At 36.1% G+C, this 15,863-nt stretch overlaps 1 protein-coding gene across 2 annotated transcripts in view; it reads right to left on the reverse strand.

Moving 5' to 3' along the window:
• tws (protein phosphatase 2 regulatory subunit tws) overlaps positions 1-14,919 on the reverse strand; it is a 64,182-nt gene extending 49,263 nt beyond the window's left edge. For both annotated transcript variants that reach the window (XM_074113219.1, XM_074113217.1), the window contains exon 1: positions 14,677-14,919. The gene's annotated coding sequence lies outside the window, so the exon portion shown is untranslated. The remainder of the gene's footprint in view (positions 1-14,676) is intronic.
• Between the last annotated feature and the right edge of the window lie 944 nt (positions 14,920-15,863).

The following is a 15,863-nucleotide window of genomic DNA, read 5'->3' on the forward strand; positions in this document are numbered from 1 at the left end:
AAAATTCCGACTCGAATGACGCCTCATTCATTAAAATCGGTTCACGCGTTTAGGCGCTACGTTGTTTACAAAAAAGGTAACAACAACAACAACAACAAGAACATTTTTTGAAAATGCCGTTTTTGCTCATTTTCAGCATCTTTTTTCTCAAAACCTATTAGATCTGGGTTGTTGCAAAAAAATTACAGTCATAAAGGAGGATTTGCCCTATATTATAAAGAAAATTTGGGAATTTTATCTTTTATAGAAAAAGAGAAAAAAAATTTCAAAGTTGGGTGTTTTTCAACGTTACGCTTTTTTGTGCAGTTTTTGATGATCAACCCTTATACAACTGTCCTACCGGACAGTTTTAATATTAATTAGACATCACTACCGTCCAATATTGAAGTCAAATGCTTTGTTAGGACAAATCTAAGTTCCAAGAAAATTTAAGTTAGAGGAAGAGGTAATGACGTGTCTGTGAGGACGAGTTCCGTGCCGAACCTGTTGCCCGCACGCCCTTGCTCGCTGCTCCACATTCAGCTCACATATTTATTTTTTTTTTTTAAGTCAAACCTCATCCAGCTGTCTTTAAACGAGTTTTTAAATTTAATTTCTGTCTCATTTATTTTGGTTTGCGCAGCAGAAGTTTTGTCATCATCCCCTTCTCACGCCTGCCAGTCTTGCCGCCCACTTTATACACTCATAACCTTCACCTATATTTTCACTTTCAGGTTACAATAACCTGTATGTTACTTTAAATATACGTATTTTCTCTTGCCACTGCCTTCTAAATGTCAATATCCTTGAAACTGTGCCCTCTGCTTGTTTGAAACATTTTCCTGTAAAATTGATATTGGCAGGAGGACGGTAAGCTGCATGCTGCACTGTTAAGGTTTTCCATCATTTTTTACGTAATAAAGTGCATTGCTGGAATCTCAAATGAGAGCAAAATTAATAGAAGTACAAATCTCTCCTGAAGGGCAATAGATACAGTTTTTTGGCAGTACAGTCGAACGATACACCTTATACGATTTTTGGTTACCTACAAAACCTTGGGATAACAAAGTGGCCAAAAATGAATTCCCCTAAACATGATTGGGATAGAAGTTAGAAAGCAATTACAAGTAACGAGAAAACTACGTTCAAGTTAAGAGAATTTGAAAGATTTTCACAAGAAACTGAAAACGTTCGCAATTTACGAAGTAAAACAAAATATGTAATTAATTTATCTGCACGACCGGATATTGAGATCATCCAGCCAATAATTTTCCCCAGTTACTGATAGACCCAGAAAATAGTTCAATTTTAATCCGCCTTAAATGGAAAACTACTACTTTAAGTTTCATTCTTTGATTTTAGTAAAACACAGAGACTTGGTTCGGTTCAATTAACGCCCAGCCACAAATCTCGTCGAGACACTAATTATGAATTCATTTTCGAAACAATGCTAATTGAGAAGGCGGTGGTGGACTGGAAACAACTCAACATAATCAGCTACTTTCTTCAGGATAATTTGATGGAAGGAAGTGTATGCTCCATTAGATTTTCTTTTCCCTTTAAAGCGGAAGTATCAAAACTTTGCGGAATTTCGATTTCTTTTTTAAAAAGCCGCTGAGCATGGAGAACTGTTGTAAAAAATTCTTCATTTGTGAGTATGTGGAAATATGTGAAATCTGAAAAAATCAAAATATCGGCAAGTTCAATGTGGCATTTCGTTTACGGAACATTATAAAACCGGACATTACAGTACTGGTCCAAATCAGTCAGCCGGAAGTAAATCATACAATTTTTTTTGAGTATTTCTTCAAAATTTCTCGAAACTATTTCCGCGACTTCCTCCTTCAAATGCAGACATTTTTCCTAAGAATTCTTCTGTGGGAGTGGTGATTACGATCCTTCAAAATACCACTCTAACTAGCGTGCGATCATGAGGAAGTTTCCATGAGTAGAACGATCCGAGTTTGAATAAGAAATCGTGACCGGATATGTGATATTCCTCAACATGAAATTTACTATTAATGACAAGTTGCGACTGGCTCAAACTTAGTTGGATAAGAGATACCTGTTTTAGGATAGAGAACAGAGGTTTGTAAAACCAGGTGTTTATACCGGTATGAAACGTAATTACTTCGATCCAGAAAGGAAAACTCGCAGCTAGCTCCAACAAGTTGGTATTCCAACTCAAGAATTACACTGTAGCAACATGAGGACTTGCAGATGTCTGCCAGTATCTGATACGTCAGCCAACCAATAAGCAAACAATAAGAGAAAGCGGGCCATCCTAAGAGGATGAAATCAGCACCCTCTGGCGATCTTTGTCCACCTCATATTCATCAACTCAACATTCCTTATTGCGGTCCTACCTAATCTTCCCGATGGCCTCCTCCTACCAACCTTTACAATATACAAGTTTGAGGTTATTCAGTTGGCTAGAAATGCACCAGGTTTACCCATGGATAGCTTGTAAATAAACTCAATTTTAGATTCTACTCTAATAGGTTTGCTAAAAATATTACAGTCTGGATGGCTAGTTTGGCAGCATTTTCTTGATTTTAGAATGACAAAAAATATTTTCGGCCGATAAGGAGAGAATCTAGACTCACAAGGAAGGATATTGAACTCTTGAGTGTTGACAGGACGAGGTGTCAATTCGCTTCTCTAGGACTACACAGGGCGCGCTCTCGCCCTAGTTGGCACGTGCGGAAGGAGGCCATAACAATAATGGTGTAATCCACTATGTCCTGCTTAATGAAAATTTCGTGAACAACTTAGTTTTCGGTTGAAAATTTCGTATTGTGAATGAGAACGGAGCAATTCGGTTAGTGTTGTAAAGTCCAAACATTTGTTTGCCTCCAGCAATCAAGGATAATAATCGGAAAGCCTCCGCCGCAAAAGATTCCCAATCATTGAAACTAGGCAATCTCCCAAGGGAGGACATTGTTATTATAATTACACACACCTCTACCAACACCTAATTATCATGATTCATTAATGACGTCATTAGACATATACCCGTCACTTCAATATACGTACATAGTGAAGGAAGATACTCTAATTAGGTCAGCTGTGTTAGGTTAATGCAAGCGTGACGTCAGAATACACAAGGCTGTCTGTGTTCTGTCTCTACCAAATAAATAACCACATGGCAGTCCACGTCCACAAGCAATCTCTTTGTCTACAATCGATTTTCAGACCTCCTTAAGGATCTCTTTAAGAAAAACTAACAGTTTAAAAAATTAAGTATATGGGTTAAGTAAAAGGTACACAAATCACCCAATAACCAAACATTTCATTGATATCATTTGAGTAATTGTACTATATTAACTTTACATAAATACAATATATTTTAGAACTTATTAAATGACACAGACCCAAATCCTGAATATTTCCATATAAAACATATTTGTAGAACTAGCATACCATTTAACTTATATTCAATCTAATATCTATTAATCTATAATAAACAAACAATTATTCATAATTCAAAAAGAAAAAAGTTGCAACAAATAAAAATAATTATGAGGATAATGAGATTTCCTAGATTCAACTTCAAAACATTTTAACAAAAATACTGTTGTAAGTAAACCATAATCAAAAGATTTAGGTTATTTATTTGATTAATTTTTTTTTTAAATAAAAATCGTCGATTTAACTGAATACTTCAATTAAAGAGATTGTTGTTATTCATACCAATAACAATTGTGCCAAGAACTCATAAAAATTTGAACAATAAGAAGAGTCCAAAAAGTATATAATTTGAAAAAAAAAAAAAATCATTGAAATCAGACTACTAGAAATAGAGACATTAAGGTTTGAAATTTGAAGGCATTTGAAAACCCCCAATTTTTACACTTCAATATTTCACTATCTAATTTCAGTAGAATATTGCGATTTATATCAGTTATAGAGGAATCTTTTCTCGACAATTTGGTGAAGAAGGATTGAAATCTGAATAGTAGGAAGAGAAATATTAAGGTTTGAAATTTGAAGGCATTTGAAAACCCCCAATTTTTAAACTTCAACATTTCACAATATATTATCACTAGAATATTGCGATTTATATAGGTTATAGAGGAATCTTTTCTCTACAATTTGTTGAAGAAATCATAGAAATCATACTAGTAGAAATAGAGATATTAGGGTTTCAAATTTGAAGTCATTTGAAAACCCCCAATTTTCAAACTTCAATATTTGACTATCTAATATCACTAGAATATTGCGATTTATATCGGTTATAGAGGAATCTTTTCTCTACAATTTGGTGAAGAAATCATAGAAATCAAACTAGTAGAAATAGAGATATTAGGGTTTGAAATTTGAAGGCATTTGAAAACCCCCAATTTTTAGACTTCAATTTTTCACTATCTAATATCAGTAGAATATTGCGATTTATATCGGTTATAGAGGAATCTTTTCTCGACAATTTGGTGAAGAAATCATTGAAATCTGAATAGTAGGAAAAGAGATATTAAGGTTTGAAATTTGAAGGCATTTGAAAACCCCCAATTTTTACACTTCAATATTTCACTATCTATTATCACTAGAATATTGCGATTTATATCGGTTATAGAGGAATCTTTTCTCTACAATTTGGTGAAGAAATCATAGAAATCGGACTAGTAGAAATAGAGATATTAAGGTTTCAAATTTGAAGGCATTTGAAAACCCCCAATTTTTAGACTTCAATTTTTCACTATCTAATATCAGTAGAATATTGCGATTTATATCAGTTATAGAGGAATCTTTTCTCGACAATTTGGTGAAGAAGGATTGAAATCTGAATAGTAGGAAGAGAAATATTAAGGTTTCAAATTTGAAGGCATTTGAAAACCCCCAATTTTTACACTTCAATATTTCACAATATATTATCACTAGAATATTGCGATTTATATCGGTTATAGAGGAATCTTTTCCCTACAATTTGTTGAAGAAATCATAGAAATCATACTAGTAGAAATAGAGATATTAGGGTTTCAAATTTGAAGTCATTTGAAAACCCCCAATTTTCAAACTTCAATATTTGACTATCTAATATCACTAGAATATTGCGATTTATATCGGTTATAGAGGAATCTTTTCTCTACAATTTGGTGAAGAAGGATTGAAATCTGAATAGTAGGAAGAGAAATATTAAGGTTTCAAATTTGAAGGCATTTGAAAACCCCCAATTTGTAGACTTCAATTTTTCACTATCTAATATCAGTAGAATATTGCGATTTATATCGGTTATAGAGGAATCTTTTCTCGACAATTTGGTGAAGAAGGATTGAAATCTGAATAGTAGGAAGAGAAATATTAAGGTTTCAAATTTGAAGGCATTTGAAAACCCCCAATTTTTAGACGTCAATTTTTCACTATCTAATATCAGTAGAATATTGCGATTTATATCGGTTATAGAGGAATCTTTTCTCGACAATTTGGTGAAGAAATCATTGAAATCTGAATAGTAGGAAGAGATATTAAGGTTTGAAATTTGAAGTCATTTGAAAACCCCCAATTTTTTTTTTTTTTTTTTTTTTTTTTTTTTAAATTTATTTTGTTATTTACAATCTGTATAATTCACTATACAATAAGTAAATAGGGAGGTAGAAGTATAGAGGCGTGAAAGGCAGGAGGAAAGAAACTGCCCAGCGGCAGCACTTTCTAGAGGATATTAATTTTAGGCCTTCAGACTGCGAGGAAGTCGCGGGGCCACTGGCGATTCAGTCGGCGAGGAGGATTGTCAGAAATGTCAGAGGAGGCGAGAGACTGTACTAGAGGATTGGAGCAAGTAGAGAGAGCAGTATGGAATTTTTGATATTTAGTCTTGGCTAATTGGCGTATGAAGGGGATGTTGAGGTCGTTGTGTAGAGTGAGGTTAGTTACGTAGAAAGGAGCGTCAGCTATCTGTCTAAGTAATTTTGATTGAAATGTCTGTACAGTCCGTATGTTTGTAGGTTTGGCTGAACCCCACAGCTCTAGTCCGTAAGTCCACATAGGTTTGAGGATAGTACTATATATTAATCGTTTGAGTTCAATGGGTAATTTGGAGCGTCGTCCAAGAAGTCTGTAAAGTAGTTTCGCACGTTTTGTCAATGCTTGTCTTTTAAGTCTAGTGTGTGGGTTCCACGTGAGTCGCTTGTCTATGTAGAGCCCAAGGTAGCGCACCAGATCTGTATAAGGAAGAGGATTGCTATTGAAGAGGACAGGTGGACAGGAGCCCCGCCGGAGTGTAAACGTGGCGTGCTGGCATTTCTGTGGGTTCATTTTAATCCGCCACTTCTTTGCCCAGGATTCTATTTTATGTAAGTGTGTCTGTAACTTGTATGAAGCTGATGTAGGATGTGTACTTGTGGCTAGTATGGCTGTGTCGTCTGCATATGTACAGAGTAGTGTAGAGGGTTGTACAGGTATGTCAGATGTGTATACTGTGTAGAGAACGGGGCCAAGTATACTCCCCTGCGGCACTCCCGCCCTCACTGTGGAGAAAGAAGAGATTGCTGAGCTAGTACTGACTTGAAAGAACCTATCTGAAAGATAGGAGCGCAAAATGAGGTAGTATGTTGAGGGAAGATGCTTTTTTAGTTTGAACAGTAATCCAGGATGCCAAACACGGTCGAAAGCCTGGCTTACGTCTAAGAATGCCCCTGAGCAATACTGTTTTCTCTCCAGTGCTGAAGCAATAACATCAACAACCCGGTGACATTGTTGAACAGTACTATGATGACGCCTGAAATCAAATTGGTGGTCTGGTATAACACCAAACTCCGACAATATGGGGTTAATACGCTTAAGTAACAGTTTTTCAAGAACTTTTCCTAGAGTCGGCAGTAGGCTGATAGGTCTGTAGGATGAGGGTAGGTGAGCTGGTTTTCCAGGTTTTGGAATCATTCGCACCACTGAATACTTCCAGGATAGCGGAAAGTATGTAGTACGAAGGACAGAGTTGTAAATGTAGGTGAGGAAGATGATAGCTTTTTTAGGTAGGTGGCGGAGAATTTCAGAGGTGATGAGGTCATATCCTGGAGACTTTCTAGATGGAAGATTCTTGATAGTGTATTTAACGTCAGAAGGAGTAAAGGCTTTTGGTGGTAGTGCGAGAGGAAGTGGAACGTCCAGGTCTGTTTGTATTTCATCCATGTGTATGTCGTCCGTCATATCAGGATGAGGTGTAAAGACATTTGTCAAGTGATGAGCAAACAGTGTAGCTTTGTCCTCGTCCGATTTCGCCCAAGTCCCGTCTTCCCGTCTGAGTGGAGAAGGAGTATGTTTGTAGGACAGTAGCCTGCGTGTAGCTGTCCAGAGAGATTTACGGTTTGTAGTCAGGTTTGTAATGAAGGCGTCATATTTTTCAATTTTTAGCTTTTGTAAATTTCTTTTCAGTTGTCTTGTGAGTCTAAAGTATATCCGTTTGTCACTAGGATAACGAGTCCGTTGCCAGAGGGCTCGAGCTCTCCTTTTTTCTCTTATGAGTATTCGTGTTTCTATAGGTAAGTTATATTGTCTAGTATTCTTCCGATGTAAGTGAGTAGTCGATTCCCAGATGGAAGTCTGTATTGCGTTGGTCAGAGTGTAAACTGCTTCATCAACTTCGTCAGCAGTTTTTAAAGAGAGAGATAGATTAAGTTTAGTGTCAAGTAAAGTTTGGAAGTTGTCCCAGTCAACAGGTCCCGTAATTAGAGAAGGGCGAGGCGGAAGTGTCTTAGGTGTCGCAGTTAGTACCAACAGCACAGGACTGTGGTCAGAAGAAAGATCAGTAAGAGTGTAGATGTCTGTACACTGTGAAGAAGTCTGAGAGGTAACGAAAATGTCTAGGATGTCAGGCAGTTTAGAGAGAGCTGTCGGCCAGTAAGTTGGTTGATCAGGAGACAATACATTGTAGTTAGAGGAAGAAAGAACATTGAGTAGGGTGCGTCCTCTAGGATTAGTTGTGCGACAACCCCACTGCGGATGTTTAGCGTTATAGTCCCCACCTGCCAAGAATTTTGGCCCCAGTTTGCCAAAGAAAGTACTAAATTCTTGTGATGATATTGCTTTGTTAGGCGGACAGTACACCGCTGCCACATTCAGAGAGAATGGCTGGCAAGACAATGTAACTGCCACGGACTGGAGAGCATCAGTTTGCTCAGTGAGGAGCAGGCTGTGAATTAAAGAGGAGCGGATGAGAATGGCTGCGCCACCATGGGCAGTATCGTCCGGGTGGTCTGCTCTATAAGTAGTGTAGTCAGTTACGTTGCAGTAAGATCGTCCGGTAAAGTGTGTCTCCGTAATTAGGGCTACGTCAATTAGTTTGTCATGTAAGAAAATGTCTAGTTCGTCTTTGTGGGAATTCAGCCCGTTTGCGTTCCAAAGAAGTATTGCTAGTGAGTGTGGGGGGAAATGAAGTGAAGAGGAATTTATTTTACAAGTCGAGGAATGAGATCAGTCACTAAGGTAGTGAGAAGGCTGATGAGAGGATTGATGAGTGATTTGAATTCAGAAATGAAAGAGGTCAGTACAATAGTAACGTCAGTAGAAGCGGATGAAAGGTTAGTCGGAGACCCCGCGACTCCAGCGTAAGAAGGCCTTTGATAAGTTGGAGGCTGAGATGGATGCGGATGCGAAGTTGTAGTTGTAGGGACCTTCTGAGGTAATGGAGGAAAGTCTTTTGGAGTAGGTGGTGGAGCAGCTCCCTGTTGTGAACGCAACTGCGGACTGCGGCCGTTTTGGTCCCTTGACTTTCTCCGAAGTCGCTGAAGATCTTTATGCACTGTGCAGCCCCTGTAGGTAGCATAATGCCTTTCTTGGCACAGCGCACATGTAGGTGGGATGTCCCTAGGCTGGAGACACTCAGAGGAAAAATGATACTTAGCGCATTTTTTGCACCTAGGAGTATAATTGCAGTAAGATTTGCTGTGGCCATACTGCATGCATCTTTTACATTGAATTATTTCCTCTGTTTTGTAGGGTTCCTCAACTTTAACTCGAGTGTACAGGACTGACGTGATCTTGAATATTTCCTGGTTATTCTCTTGTGGTTCCAAGTCTACAAAAAACAGAGGAAGTGATGCTTTAGTAGCAGGGTGCTTCACGTTGCTGACATTTCTCACTTTGTGCCCTAATCTTTCCAGATCCTCTTTGATGGCTTCCGTTGGAATAGTGTGGTGTAGATTTCTTAATACCACCCTAAACGCCTTTTCTTGCTTTAGCTGATAAGTGTGGTATTGTGCTTTATTTTCTTGTAAGAACTTAATTGCTGCTCTGTACCCCTCAATGGTCTTTGTTGATAACATTACCTTGTCAACTCTCGATTTACAATCGAAAGATGAAGGTCCAAGAAGTTGAGTTAGTGTAGTGCAGAATTGTAAGTAGTCTTCCACGTTTGAGATATATATTGGAGGAGGCTTAGGTGATTTTTTCTCACCGGCCGATGCATTAGCGTTCGGGATTTCTCCGTCATCTTTTACACTTAAAGGTGCAAAAGGATTAGGTGTGCAGAAATTGATAGTATTACTGAAAGGGGTAGTGGAAACAGCGGAATTAACTGACTGTAGAGACTGGGTTCGAGTCAACTTTCTTTGCCCATCAGTGCTTTTGGTTTTTATTTTATTTTTCTTTTTCAGAATTTCAGATTTATTAGTGCTTGACCTTTTCACTGATTTATTTGTTTTATCCAAAACATCATTACTAGTTGTATTATTATTACTAGTGAAAATACCACTAGCACTGCACGAACCATGTGATTCAATGCCTGGTGAATTTGTAAGTTCCATTTGAGCCATGCGGCTACTATTGGAACTAAGTGTCCAATCACTACTAAAAATTTTAAATTCAAATAACTTACCTAACCTACGAAAAATAAGTCTATTCAAATTAAACTATTTACAAAAATTGTCAATGTGTCATCGCACTTCAATGTCTAACAAAAAGAAACAATAACAATAAACAAAATAAGAAACAATTTAACATTAAATAGTCACTAGAAACACTTAATAAATTAATAAGTTTGCAGAGCAAAATTTAAACACACTGACACGTACAATGGCGAACCAGCTGATCTACCCCCAATTTTTAGACTTCAATTTTTCACTATCTATTATCACTGGAATATTGCGATTTATATCGGTTATAGAGGAATCTTTTCTCGACAATTTGGTGAAGAAATCATTGAAATCTGAATAGTAGGAAAAGAGATATTAAGGTTTGAAATTTGAAGGCATTTGAAAACCCCCAATTTTTAAACTTCAACATTGCACTATACAGGGTGTTCAGCATAAGACTACGGTAACTTCGGGAGGCGATTCTGGTTATCATTTGCAACAAAAAATTCCATATAAACTATGGCTCGATTCGGCTCCGTTTTGTAGATATTTTTAATTTTATGTTTTTTCAAGGTGTTACTACTTTTTAGCAAAAAGTTGCCTATATTTCTCAAACTATTAAAGCTACAGCTATTATAATAAGCTCATTAGAAAGAAGGTTAAATTTCCTTTTAAATAAGCTAATTTGTATTCCAAAAAAATAATATCAAGTATTTTACTTTGTGGCCCAAACATAAGAAATAGCAAGTTTCTAATTTTTTTCAAAAACTTTGACTTCATTTTTCTCAAAAACTTTTTATATGAAAAAACCGTGCACTATTCAGGAGAAACATCTACATACGATCACCTTTCGAACGGTATACAATAATTGGGGTTATGTTAAAAATTGATGCAGAAATCTGTCATTAATTGCAAAAAAGTAGGCCTCAAAACAACGTCGGCATTATGAAAGGAATTCACCTACCATAAGAATATAACTGAACAGAATCATCAAATCCAGTACGATTTTTTGCAAACGTGTAATTTAATAATTAATTTATTTAAGAACTATATTCAAAAATATAAAAGTTACATTAAAAATAATAATGATGTATGACATATCGCGATATTCAATATTCGAATTCGTTGGTATATTGATAGCAAAATGACAACTAAATATCTAATGAAAATGTAGACTTTAAACTATCTTTTCTTCTTGTTGTATTTATTTGTTTTTATAAGTCGTATTAGGATAAAACATGTCAGTTTTTAACTTGGAGATTATAGCGATAAGTAAGTTCTCGGCTTATTCATTAGCTCTTCACAACCTGTTAATTCCAAAAGTTTATTGAGTAGTTCAAAATGATGAAATGATGATTTATTCACATTATTTGGCATATTTCTTTAATTAACTAAAGAATAACACACAGATCTAAACTCGTTAAACGAAAATCCTTTCTTTCGAAATTGGTACCTAACACTCATTTAACATCATATTCATTTTTATTCTTCTTATTTTATTTTATTACTTTTAATGTAAGTTTTATATTTTTGAATATAGTTCTTAAATAAACTAATTATTAAATTACACGTTTGCAAAAAATCGTACTGGATTTGATGATTCTGTTCAGTTATATTCTTATGGTAGGAGAATTACTTTCATAATGCCGACGTTGTTTTGAGGCCTACTTTTTTGCAATTAATGACAGATTTCTGCATCAATTTTTAACATAACCCCAATTATTGTATACCGTTGGAAAAGTGATCTTATGTAGATGTTTTTCCTGAATAGTGCACGGTAATATTAAAATAGCTGTAGCTTTAATAGTTTGAGAAATATAGGCAACTTTTTGCTAAAAAGTAGTAACACCTTGAAAAAACATAAAATTAAAAATATCTATAAAACGGAGCCGAATCGAGCCATAGTTTATATGGAATTTTTTGTTGCAAATGATGCCCAGAATCGCCTCCCGAAGTTACCGTAGTCTTATGCTGAACACCCTGTATATTATCACTAGAATATTGCGATTTATATCGGTTATAGAGGAATCTTTTCTCTACAATTTGGTGAAGAAATCATAGAAATCAGACTACTAGAAATAGAGATATTAAGGTTTGAAATTTGAAGGCATTTTAAAAACCCCAATTTTTACACTTCAATATTTCACTATCTATTATCACTAGAATATTGCGATTTATATCGGTTATAGAGGAATCTTTTCTCTACAATTTGGTGAAGAAATCATCGAAATCAGACTACTAGAAATAGAGACATTAAGGTTTGAAATTTGAAGTCATTTGAAAACCCCCAATTTTTAAACTTCAATGTTTCACTATCTAACATCACTAGAACATTGCGATTTATATCGGTTATAGAGGAATCTTTTCTCTACAATTTGGTGAAGAAATCATAGAAATCAGACTAGTAGAAATAGAGATATTAAGGTTTGAAATTTGAAGGCATTTTAAAAACCCCAATTTTTACACTTCAATATTTCACTATCTATTATCACTAGAATATTGCGATTTATATCGGTTATAGAGGAATCTTTTCTCTACAATTTGGTGAAGAAATCATCGAAATCAGACTACTAGAAATAGAGACATTAAGGTTTCAAATTTGAAGGCATTTGAAAACCCCCAATTTTTAGACTTAAATTTTCACTATCTAATATCAGTAGAATATTGCGATTTATGTCGGTTATAGAGGAATCTTTTCTCGACAATTTGGTGAAGAAAGATTGAAATCTGAATAGTAGGAAGAGAGATATTGAGGTTTCAAATTTGAAGGCATTTGAAAACCCCCAATTTTTAGACTTCAATTTTTCACTATCTAATATCAGTAGAATATTGCGATTTATATCGGTTATAGAGGAATCTTTTCTCGACGATTTGGTGAAGAAGGATTGAAATGTGAATAGTAGGAAGAGAGATATTAAGGTTTCAAATTTGAAGGCATTTGAAAACCCCCAATTTTTAGACTTCAATTTTTCACTATCTATTATCACTAGAATATTGCGATTTATATCGGTTATAGAGGAATCTTTTCTCTACAATTTGGTGAAGAAATCGTTGAAATGTGAATAGTAGGAAGAGAGATATTAAGGTTTCAAATTTGAAGGCATTTGAAAACCCCCAATTTTTACACTTCAATATTTCACTATCTAATATCAGTAGAATATTGCGATTTGTATCGGTTATTCAGGGATCTTTTCTCTACAATTTGGTGAAGAAATCGTTGAAATGTGAATAGTAGGAAGAGAGATATTAAGGTTTCAAATTTGAAGGCATTTGAAAAACCCCAATTTTTAAACTTCAATATTTCATTATCTTTTATCTCTTGAACACCCTAGACGGAAATAGCTTTTGGAAAGCACTCAATGGAAAATAAAGGAAAACCCAAAATGATAAGATTTGGTTCTGCAGCGCTATGCTGCAACTTTAGAAAACACCTTGTGCAATAATTCTACTTAGGAGCGGTATTGTACCTCCTTCAATACAACTAAGTTCCCTTGTAATGAAAATGTCGCAGAAATGCTTTGAGATATATTCCCAGAGTGTCTTCATTTACCTGCTATAATGTAAACAGATGTTGGCCCGTTTTCAACAGTGAAAATAGAAAAACGAATCAGTAAAGTGGCACTCAGATTCATGAATTTTGGAGTTCTTGGTTGACTCCACATATTTTTAGAAATTATTTAATTATCTTCTGCTTGCTAGTCGAGACGGCCTCAAAATTTGTACCGAATAGCGCTCAAGCTTGGATTTCTTATCCATCTTAAATGTAATAACATTCGGAATTAGATAAATCGAAAATTATAAACAAATTAGCATTAACCTAAACAAAGATTGCAAGTATCCTGCCAATTCAGCCAGGATACCTCAGTATGTTCGAAGGATTGTAAGACGTACTCCCTGAGACCAGTATGGATCAACTATGGACACCGGGCTACAATCAACACAACTAACTCTCAAGGACAGTAAAATGAACTGATTTTTTGAGTTCAACAATAAGAACAAGTACTGATTTCAGGGAGTTTTCGTTCTAACCTGTCGTCTTCAGAACTGTGAGTCACATTGCCTTGGAGATGGCATGTCAAAGAAGCTACCAGCTGACCTCCCATAGTCAAATTACCAAGCACGACCCGCCGAGTCTAGTTCTGGTGAAATTCTAAAAACACACTTTCACTGACTTCTAGAGCAACATTGCGATCTATCCAATTTTACGTAATTCCGTTCTCACCATAATTACACATTTTTAAGTCCCTTAGCACGAATGATTAATATTTTAAAATAATAATAATAATAAAATAATACTGGTTTTACGCATTGCGAGTTAAAAATAAACTTGCAATTAAAATCTCTTAAGCGGAAGTGACAGGGTTCACTTTGTCTAGAATATCCTCAACGACTTCCTCCAAGCTTGGTTTGTTCTGTGAATTCAAGTGATGCAATTAATTCAGTTCTATGTTAAGGTATTCAAATATCCGAACATTGGCCAAGTACCGCAGCCGCAAACCAAAAACTGTTGCAAGAAGACCTAGCCTAGAACTTAGGTCTTGTGTTATTATTTTCAGAATAAATTTTAAGAATGTCATTTGAAGTATGATTCATGATGCCCTTTCTTAAGGTTATCTGCAAGTCTAATTATATGAAATTCTACTGCAGTAGGACTAGGATTCGGGCATTCAAAGTCTGTTTCTTTTACAGGCTTGTTTATCCGCGTCCCTCAGTTATAAATCTCTCGTTTGCTGCCCTTAAGGAACCTCCCAAAAATGTGAGCTCAGTTGACTGAACTCGAGTTCGACCAGTCTCTGGCAAATTGATACTAGAGAAAACTAGGTTTCTAATGCAATGAATTTCAACCACAAATCTCGCTAATTAAGTAGACACGTGCAAAATTAATAGCTTAAAGTAAATTGGGAAGACTACTCACCTTAAGCTGTAGCCTACTCAGATGAAAATTGAACGACTCCTGAAAGTGAGCAGACACAGTTCTCATTTATTTACTGCCGGCAAAGCTAAGACACATAACTAACAGTGGATTAGATTGTCCAGAACCTAGAAGAAATATTCAAAGGAAAAATGCGGAGCAGTGGACAACAGGGTAAACAATCTGACAAACTGGCATACTCCTGGTTACGCCGGGAGGAGTCTGCGGCCGACTGTGTACTGTCAACAGGCGGCACGGCGTGCTCGGGTGGGGATGCACTATCGGCGCTGCCACTATAACGCAGCTTAATGTCCCCTCGGATGGAAACCTGATCTACCATCCCTAGAATTATGACTGTTTGGTGTAGCTTATGGAAATTATTCAAATTAAAGCATTTTGAAGTTAATTCGAAATTCTCCCCCCCCCCCAGTGACTCAACTTATTCGTATTCCTTTTTTTACCGGAAGCTCCCAACTTGGAACTTGCTGAGTCCGATCTCTTGGAGACACGTGTGTATGTCAAGTTAACTCTAACTGACAAGAGTACTACGATTCGTATTTGTTCCACGGACAGCGAGATGATGCTCACATTTGAAACGTGAACTCGCCATCACTCTAAACTATTAGTTATCATTAATACTATTATTGTTTATTAAGTTAAAGACCGTCAACATCTTAAGTCTTTGACAACCGGAGTCTAACTCAGTGTTCTGTTGGCCTTAGGGATAGTGATAGACAATATCAACCATTAGGGGACAGTAAGTTGTAGAGGCTCCATGAGTTTGCGACTTTAAAATGAATTTCGCAAAAATATATATATATATTTATTTGAATTCCATTTGTTCAGTTTAGATAATACTAGTAGACGGAGCACACTCAATCAGATAAACTTGCACGAGAAGCAAGAAAATGCTGCCATTTACGAGAATAAATAAACCATTGTGCACTAGGATCTCCAAAAGAGAAAGTAAAGAAACCTGAGTCTCAACTAGAGCGCCACGTTTGCACAGACAACAGCGAGCAGCGCAGTGCAATGACGCCATTAGTTTATCTTGCTAACTATATATCGGAACGAGAGGTTTCTGTGTGGTGCCACGTGTGAGATTCGCTACTCCAATAAGCGCGCTACTCTGACGACAGACAGTCAATTGTCGATATCGAGTATAAAGTAACCTGAAAAGGATGAAACTA

The sequence above is a fragment of the Rhodnius prolixus genome, unplaced genomic scaffold, assembly GCF_049639745.1.
Source record: "Rhodnius prolixus isolate KJV_2025 unplaced genomic scaffold, Rpr scaffold_7, whole genome shotgun sequence".
Lineage (NCBI taxonomy): Eukaryota > Metazoa > Arthropoda > Insecta > Hemiptera > Reduviidae > Rhodnius > Rhodnius prolixus.